Source organism: Dryobates pubescens, chromosome 22 (assembly GCF_014839835.1).
Source record: "Dryobates pubescens isolate bDryPub1 chromosome 22, bDryPub1.pri, whole genome shotgun sequence".
Lineage (NCBI taxonomy): Eukaryota > Metazoa > Chordata > Aves > Piciformes > Picidae > Dryobates > Dryobates pubescens.
Genome location: NC_071633.1, coordinates 11,958,258 through 11,968,926, shown reverse-complemented (window position 1 = coordinate 11,968,926; position 10,669 = coordinate 11,958,258).

The following is a 10,669-nucleotide window of genomic DNA, read 5'->3' as shown; positions in this document are numbered from 1 at the left end:
AGATGTCCAAGGCCAACAACATTCTGGCCTGTATCAGGAACAGTGCAGCCATCAGGATTAGGCAAATGATCTTGTCCCTGTACTCAGCACTGGTGAGGTCACAGCTTGAGTGTTGTGTTCAGTTTTAGGCCACTCGCTCCAAGAAGGACATTGAGTTGCTGAAGCATGTCCAGAGAAGAACAACAAAGCTGGTGAAGGATCTGGAGAACAAGTCTTGAGAAGCAGCTGATGGAACTGGGATTGTTTATTCTGGAGAAAAGGAGGCTTAGGGGAGACCTTATTGCTCTCTACAGCTCCCTGAAAGGAGGTTGGAGTGAAGTGCATTCAAACATAGACTCTCCACATATCTGCAACTTTCAGAATTAGAGGTAAGATTTGTGGTAGACTGACATTTAAATGAACAACAGCAGATGGCTGCGTTTTGTCATAACATAATAATCACCATTCTACTTAGCAGCTGAAACTCCTTAAGAACAGCTATGGGGAAAGTCTTACAGAAAATTTCTCACAGATTAGACAATTTTTAACAAAAAGCATAGAATGGTAATAACAAACCAGGCTCAATAATGTGAATCAGCTACATATAATACTTAAACACTTCTAAGCAAGAATGAAAAATGGTGGTGGAACTTTGAGGAATATCATTCTCCATTGTGCCCTGGCTATTTTTTGTGCCTGTTGCTCTAAATATTTAGTGGGGCAGGGGAGGGGAAAGGAAAAAAAAAGAAAAAAGAAAACATAAATGCTACAAACTTTACCCTTGATTAGCATTACCCATCAGAAATTACACAACTGATTTTATCCATTGTATGAAAAGGCTGAAATTGCAAAATGCCAGGTAAAAGAAAGAACTGTAGAGAGCCTGTAGAGAGCCAATGCAGACAATGGCAATTTGGCTTTTAGTTTAGTTTAGTTTAAGGTGAGTGGGAAAACTCCTACTCCTGTTTTCTACAGTTTTTAATTCTATGACACAATCACATCATACAATCAGTCATAAACTTTGTAAAGTCATAAACCCATGTTAATCTAACCAGGCATAGGCTGAAAGGAATGGGATAGATAAACTGTGGTAGCCCACAGATATCATTGGAAACCACACCTCAAGGGTACATGTCAAAGACCAATTTATTGCCTACATCTTCCTTATCCTAGAGGAAGTTATTTGTCTCTAGTTCATACAAGTAACATTTTGGAAACCCTGACTCTCAGCCAATACCAGTAAGCTAGTCAGAGGAGTTTTTGTGCCAAGAGGGATTGCTTCATCTCCTGCAATCCCACCACCCTTTCCCTTCCCTAGGCACATTCCCTCTGAGGAGAAAGAGGAAGCAGATGCATAACCCTGCTGCTCCTGCAGGCCCAGTCCCAAGGTCCAAGTAACCTACATCAGGATGCAAGAAAAGCCTTCACACTCTTATTGGGCATGCAGTACACATCAAAATCTAGCCCCAAGAAATCAAGAGATTAAAGTTAGAACATGGTTTAAATGGATCTGAGTGAATAATTTTTAATGAATGTATTTAATGATGGATGAGTTTCCTTCCTTCTTTCCATGAAATGTGAGGAGCAGTTGCAATTTACTACACACATTCCTTCCTCATTGAATTTTTTTAATTTCTTTTAAAGTAAGAGGTTGCTACTCCAAGCACAAACTCACTGTTCAGTTGCATTTGGTCCCATAAATCACTTAATATTGTTTGCATCCTCCAGTCTAATGAACACAACTCATGGAATCAGCTTTGTGCTACATGGGCTTACAGAAAGCACATTAGAAATTCACTTTTCACAGTATTCCTGTGTGAGCTTAACGTTTATTTTCTGCCAGCAGTTATGCAATTAAACTTTAATAACTATGAGCGTGTGCAGGAAATGACACCAAAAGCAACCCCAAGATGGCTGAAGATTTACTTCCAAATTTGCACAAATAAGTGGAAATTGTTTCTGCATTATTCATCCAACTTTAGACCTAAACCAAATAAGCCTTGCTAGCAGCCTTGGAAACATATGATGAAGTCTTTTAAAATGCCAGTAGATGTCACCACTTCTCCCCCAGCAAGTCCTTAAGTGCATCTGAAAGAAGGTTTTGAAAACCCAGTTTGCACTACATCGTGAGTGGAGAAAGCAGAGAGACTCACTTTGCTTTGGGTTACATCTATGTGTTTTGACAGAAAAAGAATACATCCAGTTTTCCAACCTGTGTCAATGAATTAATGAAGTCATAGAGCTCATGTAGCTACTGTAAACCAAACCACATGCAGATTAGCCATCAACTGCATAACAATGTTGTTGCTGATATAAAACAGTGTCCAGTGTTGTATTAATTTTTCCTGTGTCACTTGATGCCTCAGAAATACCAACAGTTTCAATGATGCTTTAACTATAGTCCTGATTGTGCCAAAGCTGGTTTTCCACCTATGATGTCCCAATCCATGCAACATGGGTTTGCTTTAGTTGCCCAAGTTTAAACAAGCCCACTAGTGTCTCCTCCCTAACACTTGGGTTCAATTCTTTTCACCTTTCACTTGCTGTTATCCATCCTGCTCCTGAAAAACAAGACCTCATGCTTCAATTCACCTGGTTTTCATGGCTACATTTTTCTCCACTCCCATTGGGAACTAGAGTTTCCACATGATAGAAGAGAACTTCTTCTGGTCAACTACCTCCAGACAGAGATTCCTGGTACTTTCCCTTTCCATTTGCACACTAAGTCTCCAAGGAAGATATATTGTTTTAATAAGTAGCTGATTATACTCAAGGCCAGATAAAATCAGGATCATTGTTTGAGGAGATGGATATTCATTTGTTTATACTGACCTTGCCTCCTTGCCTCTGACAGCTGAAGCATCTTTCATTGTTCTCTATAAAATGAACAACTTCATATTTATCTGCATCATGGAATAAATAAAAAAAAAAAATTCTAGTCTTTTAAAAGAAACTCAAATCCACAGAGCATGATAATATATACAACTTATTCTACTACAGAAAAATTCTGTAGTCTAAAATTCATTTTCAGAAGAACTTAATATTCTTTATCTTTAGAGACAAATTTTACTTTTTCTTTGAGAGTATTGGAAGATAAAATTATTTCTCAACAGTCCCCAAGGCAATAAAATATTTTGTCTGATTGCTTTTCATGTGACAAGGTCGCCCCAGAAGAAGCTGGCTTTCTATCTACTTTTACCCCTTAAGAGAAGAGAATTTGGTTACACAGCCATGCATAATCACCATGTATTTCTGATGAGTTCAAAAGTGTATTAAATACTTCAGAAAAGTTCATTTGCAGGTCTGTGGATGGCTTGATCTTATTCAGATTTCATCCAGATTAAAATGTCCAAACTGACTAGAGACATTACACATGTAAGGAAAATGGTCCCCTAGATATTTTAGGAAGTGAGATAAAATTCAAATGCATCACTAAGACCTTTTAAAGTGGCCTTATGTATGTGACTGGTTCACTTGAACAAGTTAAAAAACTACCAAGCACATTTAAAGAATATTTAAAGCATTATTGTTTCTATTCTTTTCCCACTCAGCTGTAAAGGGGCCTCTAGATTACTGTATTGTCAATGGGATTTGTAGAATAGCAGCCAGAACTAACAGGAGACTGAACAATAGCAGCACTGTACTTCTGCTCAAGGAAAAAGAAAAATGCAGCCTATGGTAGAACTTTGGGCTGCTGCATGAGGATTGACTCCTTTTCCGAGATCCTGCTGATTGCTTGCTATGAAAAAAATAATATATATATATCAAATATTAAAATGTAAATATAATATATATCTATATAAGTATTTTATATATATATAAAATCAAACCTTCATGTTAACATTTTTAAATTACTTCCTTCTTTAAAAATAAATTAGTGTTAAAAAAAAGAGGTTTTACCTGAACAGTTAAAAGCAGTTTATTGCCTTGACTAAAAGTATGTGACTGGAGGGGAATGATATGAATGACTGTCCGCAATCAAACTGGATAATTACCAACATTAATTAGTCCAGAAGGTGCTTCAGTATTTCTAAAACACTGCTGTCTGTACACAGAAGAAATATATAAGTTATGTGTGAGTTTGATACCAGTTATCAAGCCTGTCGTGCAAACAAATAGTGAGGAAGATCGCTCTTCAGCAGGAAAGTGACAAATGAAGTGGAAAAGAAGAGGTATGCAGACAAAATCAGAATTATCCACAGAGCTTGCAGCTCTCAGCTGTCCCAATGGGAACAGATAGAAGTTACTTTAAAAAAAAAAAGTAAACAAGTCCACAGATTACTCAACAAAGGACACAGACACCTGAACTCACTAGAGGCCATGGAGCATTCTCCAGTTGAAGGCAGCTTGGGGGAATCTTCAACAGGAGAAAGCAATTTCAGCAAGACTTTCTCTCCTTCTTGTATTCATACATTTTCTGGCTCTTGTTCTCCTGCTTGAAACAGACCAGTTTGCTGGACAGGACTACAAAACTGCTGCTACTAAGACCATATGATGTTTGTTCACTTTCCTGTGAATGAAAAAGTAGCCCTTGATATTGGAGTGTCAGGACTCAAGATTAAAAAAAAAATAATTAAAAAAAAAAAATATGGAACTTCTGTGAAATATCCTGAAAGAAAACAAAATATGATAATTTCCTTGGTAAAATCTTATGCAAAGGCAAACCGAGTATCTAGAACAGCTGAGAGGTGCTGGACTGAATGGTTGTTTCAGGATCTTAGAACAGTTTGTAACTGAGAGGTTTATTCCACATGTGCAGTCATTAGAGCTTAGAAGAACTGCTAAACTGAGATTTAGTAAAGGAATTTGTGTAATGAGATTGGAGGGAAAGTTAGCTAATATGTACCATTCTCAAATAAAATTAGGGTTTATTGATTTAGGCAATTCTATACCAAATAGTTCAGCTTTGCAAATTTTTTCTTGCTTCCCACCTCCCCTCAAAATCCTGCTTCAGAAACTTCTTCTTTCATCAGGAACATTTTCCTGTCTGACAAAGTTATTCTCCTGCTCACCACTATTAATAAATTCATGGTGTATTAATACCTTTCTTCTTCTCACCATGATTCGACCACATGTTCTGATTTCGTGGCTAATAGGATAAGGAATAGCTAAGGTATCATTAGTATATAGCCCATTTAATGCTTTAAAGATTATTTTCAATCATTGACAACCCCAAGAACATATGAGCTAAAGTTCTAAACTAACAAAAGAGTTCAATGTATTTTTTAACTCTATTAAACTAATACTAGATGAATTTATCTGCTTTAGGTAACAAAGTAGTGACACAGTAAAAGAAATAATCCATTTAGAAAATCCTATATTTCTAATTTACAAGGCTAGAAGTGCTACAAATCAGAACCATCCAGAGCAGTCCTCTGAAGGCTTTAGCAGGAGTTGTACAGTAGCTGGACCTGAAATTGCTAAATGGACTTCAGCATACAAGGAAAGATCTCTCACAAAAATTAACAAGAAATAAATGTTTAAATATATCCTTTTCATTACTAAAAATCAGAACTGTGCCATCAGAAAAATGTCCCAGATCTGTGACATTTTCTTACTGATATGAATAGTGAGAAGGGGGGGGGGAACAAAAGGACAATAAAAAAGGTGAGCAATATATAGCTGAACATGAGAAACAACGAAAGTATTGCCACATGAAAGGGGAACTCCTGAGCTTACAAACCATAGCTGTAACAATGGAAAAAACGTTTGCATTCAGCTGCTCTATTTGAATGAGTGCTGCAGCTGAAGTCATGCTTGGACAGGAAAGGCAACCATCTCAGTTAAAGCCATGTCAGATTAACTGCAAAATAAGCTACAAAGACATTTCCACACAAAGAATATCATAGGTGCACAAACACACACAATACAATTTGTCACCTCCAAAGCAGTTGGTCTTTGTATTAATATTTACTTAAAATACATTATCTGTAAGTGGCCTTAATGAAATGAGGCATCTTGGAAAACTTCATGTCAGACAAAAAGAGGGGAAGGACCACTCCATTCCTGTAGTTTTCAGTCTACATAGAAGAGAGACAAAACAAACAAATGACCAAACAAAACAAAACAACAACAACATCAAAAGATAAATGATTCATGTTCATCTGATCTTTGCAGTAGAATCCAGAATTTCCATCTGAGAGTGCTTTTTGGTAACAAAACAGGTTGGAAGAGACCTTCAAGATCATCACATCCAACCCCTAGGGACTCCTAAAGCGTCTTCACAAGATACAAGTGATTCCAGTTGGAATTAGAGGGGCCTTGTTCCCAACCAGCTGGAGGAAAGGGACAGCTGGGTTTATTGGACTGTATGGATCCGATGGCCAAGAATGTCAAATGCGGGTATAAAGATTTAGTAGATGCAGGTGGCCAGTGAACTCAAACTGCAAGAGGTCAAACCCATCTATATTTCTGGTGTGCCAAATGTACCCCAGCAGCTAGATGTATTGAAAGCTGAGCATCAGAATGAAAGTCACAGTTTGCTTTCACAAGGAGGGCTGGAAGTAGTCACTGGAATCAGCTGTTCCAGGGTTGAATCCAGACTGTGCTGGAACAGGGTGGAGCTCTAGAACATCTGCAGTGAGAAGTCTTCTATGTAACACAAGGCAATGTCATTTTGAGTGAGAATAGACAATGAATGATGACATCAAATAACATGCATCCCACAACACCTTGCTGCCATCATGCCAGCTTAAAAATTAAAGTGCTGGCTGAAGCAAAGTATCATGGGACTCCAAGTTCATATTTCAACATGGGAGCCTTCCTGTTCTGGTTGCTGCTTCTGGTTTCCAGGGTTTTGGGGGGTTGGTCTTTTCTGCTGGTCAGGTTGTGGATTGGGAGGTAGGGGAAGGTCGCTGGCTTCTGCTGCTGTTTCTGCATTTTGCTGCACTTTTCTGCAAACAGGCTAAGGTAATTGTACATTGGATTATCTCATTTCCAGTAAAACTCTTTATCTCAACCCAGATGTGGCTGCTGTGTTACTTTCCCTCCTGCCTGTGTGGGGAGAAAGGTGAGGCTTGAAAGAGCAGGCTGTGTTAACCCAGGACAGTCCATAACACGTTTGTCATGACTTTGAAGAGGAACATCAGCATGCACTTTTTTTTTTTTCTCTTCATCTCTTATTGATTTGATATCACATTTAGAGCAAAGCATTTTGAGTTCAAGCAAAAGCAAATAAAATTAATATAACAGTAACTGTCATGAGATCTTTAGTACAAGTGAAGCCAAAGAACATTGATAGGTAAAGACAATGTAATAACTGTACAAGATGATTCTAAAAGGAAGTTTGAAATGTAAGAGGAATTTTTTTTCTTGTTAGAGCTCAGCTTATTACTTTTTGGTAAAGAAGGAATACAGGGTTTGAGGGGGGGTTGTTTTTAATTTCTTTTCTGGTGAATATTAGCTTCCCTGACATGTGCAATGCAATTTATTAGCTCCATGGTATTTCATATACTGTCTGGATTAGATCACTTTGGAGACCATTCTGAATTAGTGTCCTGTGTCCTGTTTTCTTTCTCCTTCTCTTTAAATACAAGAGATTTTTCTCTAATAAGAACCATACAACCTGGTATAATACTCTGAGCTTGATGAGTTGTTTCATCTACTCCTTGTTTTACAACACTGGCAAACAAGGTTCATCATCTAGTGCACACCAATCAAGAAAATAATGCGTCAGTAATTTCAAAGGGAGAGTCTTATGTTGCATAAAGTTTTGGTTTGATGGGAATTGTACTTGATATGTAAACAGCATGAGAAACCCTAGTTGAAAAAGTGCCTTCCTTTTGTCTCCAGACTGAGTCTGGAATTCATCTCACATTATCTGAACTAATAGTTAGATGTCGAGGTGTTTAGACATCTACTCCAAACAAATCATCAGCACTATTTTCCATAGCCACTTGTTAAAAAAGAAAAAGAAAAAGGCAGGTCTGTGGCATTATGTATACTCTGTCTTGGACAGTCACCCTCAAAAAGAATTGATCACTTCTTTCTTTGGTTTACAGTAAGTACCTAAATTACTGATCTGGACTATACTTACAGAGCTGAACTTCCCAACAGATGAGAACTTCCCCCTAAAGCACATGAACTATTTCTTCTGACCAAGATATTCTAAATCAATAACCAGTCTAACTCATTCCACAAAGTTTGTGTTGTTTTAAGGATGAGATATTCGTGGAAATGATTGGCTGTGCTTCACAGTCACTCCCTTGTTTATCCATCCCTAAAGACAAGCTAAACATTTGAAATTGCTAATTTGCAATAATTGCTGCTCTAAAAAAGTGTGGCCTATTTAATAATTAAGCAGTACAAAAGTAGAAAGCAGTGACGAAGGATGTTGTATCTTGCTTTGGAAGAGGAACCAAATATTTGTAAACAAGGACATTGCTTACTGTACAAAGTATACTCCTTAAATGTTCAACTTTACCACAAAATTTGACAAGTTGTTCATACTTAGCTTCATATTTTGAGATTTTATTCAAGTTTATTTTAGTTTATGCATCAGACCTCTACAGTTCTAATTCTAGCAGGAAGCTTGCAACATGGGGGTTAGCTCTGGCTGCTCTTTACTACAGTGCACACTGACTTATCATAGCTTCAAAGAAGGCTTCCCTAGATGGCTTGGACCCATTCCATTATTTATTTATTTATTTTGATGCAAGTGAATAGAATAGAATAGAATAGAATAGAATAGAATAGAATAGAATAGAATAGAATAGAATAGAATAGAATAGAATAGAATAGACCAAACCAGGTTGGAAGAGACCTTTGAGATCATCACGTCCAACCCATCATTCAACTCCATCTAATCAACTAAACCATGGCACCAAGCACCCCATCAAGTCTCTTCCTAAACACCTCCAGTGATGGCAACTCCACCACCACCCTGGGCAGCACATTCTAATAGGCAATCACTCTCTATATGAAGAATTTCTTCCTAACATCCAGCCTAAACCTCCCCTGGTGCAGCTTGAGACTGTGTCCTCTTGTTGTTTCTAAATCTTTTTAGATACATCTTCTTGATTTACCATAAACTTTGCTTTACCTGGAAAGCATACACAATGGACATATCTTGTTAAGTATACCCTTCCAGAACTAAGACATTTTAAAAGATTTTTACAGTATGTGGTATTAAAAAAAAAAAATCAGACTAAATTTCTCTATTTGCTAAAATCAGTAAGTTACATTGAAGACGTGCATTGTTAGGTTGTATTCTAAAGGCTGTGGAGGACGTGGACAAAGGCTAGTTAAAAGACAGTGGTAATATCCAGAATATAAGAAAGGTACAAGCAGTGTACCTTTGAGTTAGACATTTGTGACACAGGTGATCACAATAGTGATAGAAAACGTATCACATTAGGCACACCTCCTGCACACTGTTTTAGTCTTTCGATCCATTCCGTTTCTCTCTAAAGCAAATTTGCAGCACTAGCTGCTACACCGTTTGCACTGGTTTCTCACAAGTTCCATTGGATTGCACTTGAATTAGTAAGACAAAAGGTCACTGACTTGCTGTTGAAAAGGAAAGAAAAAGCTGTGATTTTCCAGTGATTTGGCTCTTGGCCTAGTGGTTTTCATTCATCACTTGGATTCAGTGATTATTTGCCAGGGGAATGATCAATCCATAAAATATTAGTTAACAAGCATCCTTGTAGTGTACCAATACTTGAAAGTAGACTTAAATATCATAGAACCATGGAATGGTTTGGGTTGGAAGGGATCTCCAAAGGTTTTCCCTGTTATGGGAACAACACCTATTTATTTTTGCTTTATTTAACAAGCTATTTTTGTTACTTAGTTTTTCAGCAAAAATCCCTTATCAAGGTAATAATTAGCAGAACCCAACCTTGGAATTTAACTGCTCTATTCAGATAAGTAGTAATTGAAAGAGAAACTCAGACCCAAGATCTGGGTCTGGGATAAGGATTTCTGCAAAGCATGTAAATATTTAAGATAGATGACCCTGTATTTTCCTCATTACTGGTTCTTCAGCCTACCAAGTGTTGAAACTCTTCACCTACCATCTCACCAGCTAAGCACTTCCAACTCAAATTAACATCTCTCAAAGATCAATGCCATCTTTCCTCTGTCCTAAAAATGAGACTATTAGTGAATAATTTACAGTGTCAAGGGTGTTACTTGAAATGCATTACATGTAACATTCATTTAAACTGAAAATTAAAGCACATTTCTCAAAATACAAAAATCACTTATTTTGACTGTTTATAGCTGTTATTTGAATAGGATAGGATAGGATAGGATAGGATAGGATAGGATAGGATAGGATAGGATAGGATAGGATAGGATAGGATAGGATAGGATAGGATAGGATAGAATAGAATAGAATAGACCAGACCAGACCAGACCTGACCAGACCAGGTTGGAAAAGACCTTTGAGATCATTGAGTCCAACCTATCACCCAACACTATCTAATCAACTAAACCAAGTGGCCCATCCAATCTCTTCTTAAGCACCTCCAGTTATGGTGACTCCACCACCTCCCTGAGCAGCCCATTCCAATAGTTAATCATTCTTTCTGTGAAGAACTTCTTCCAACATCCAGCCTACAAATCTTTGAATGAAGATGGTCAACATACATCTTTGGAACAAGCCATGTGAGATACCAGAATCAGCCCTGTGCTTAGGCAACATGACACCCTACAGATGGAAGTCCCATTGTGTGGATGCTACCAA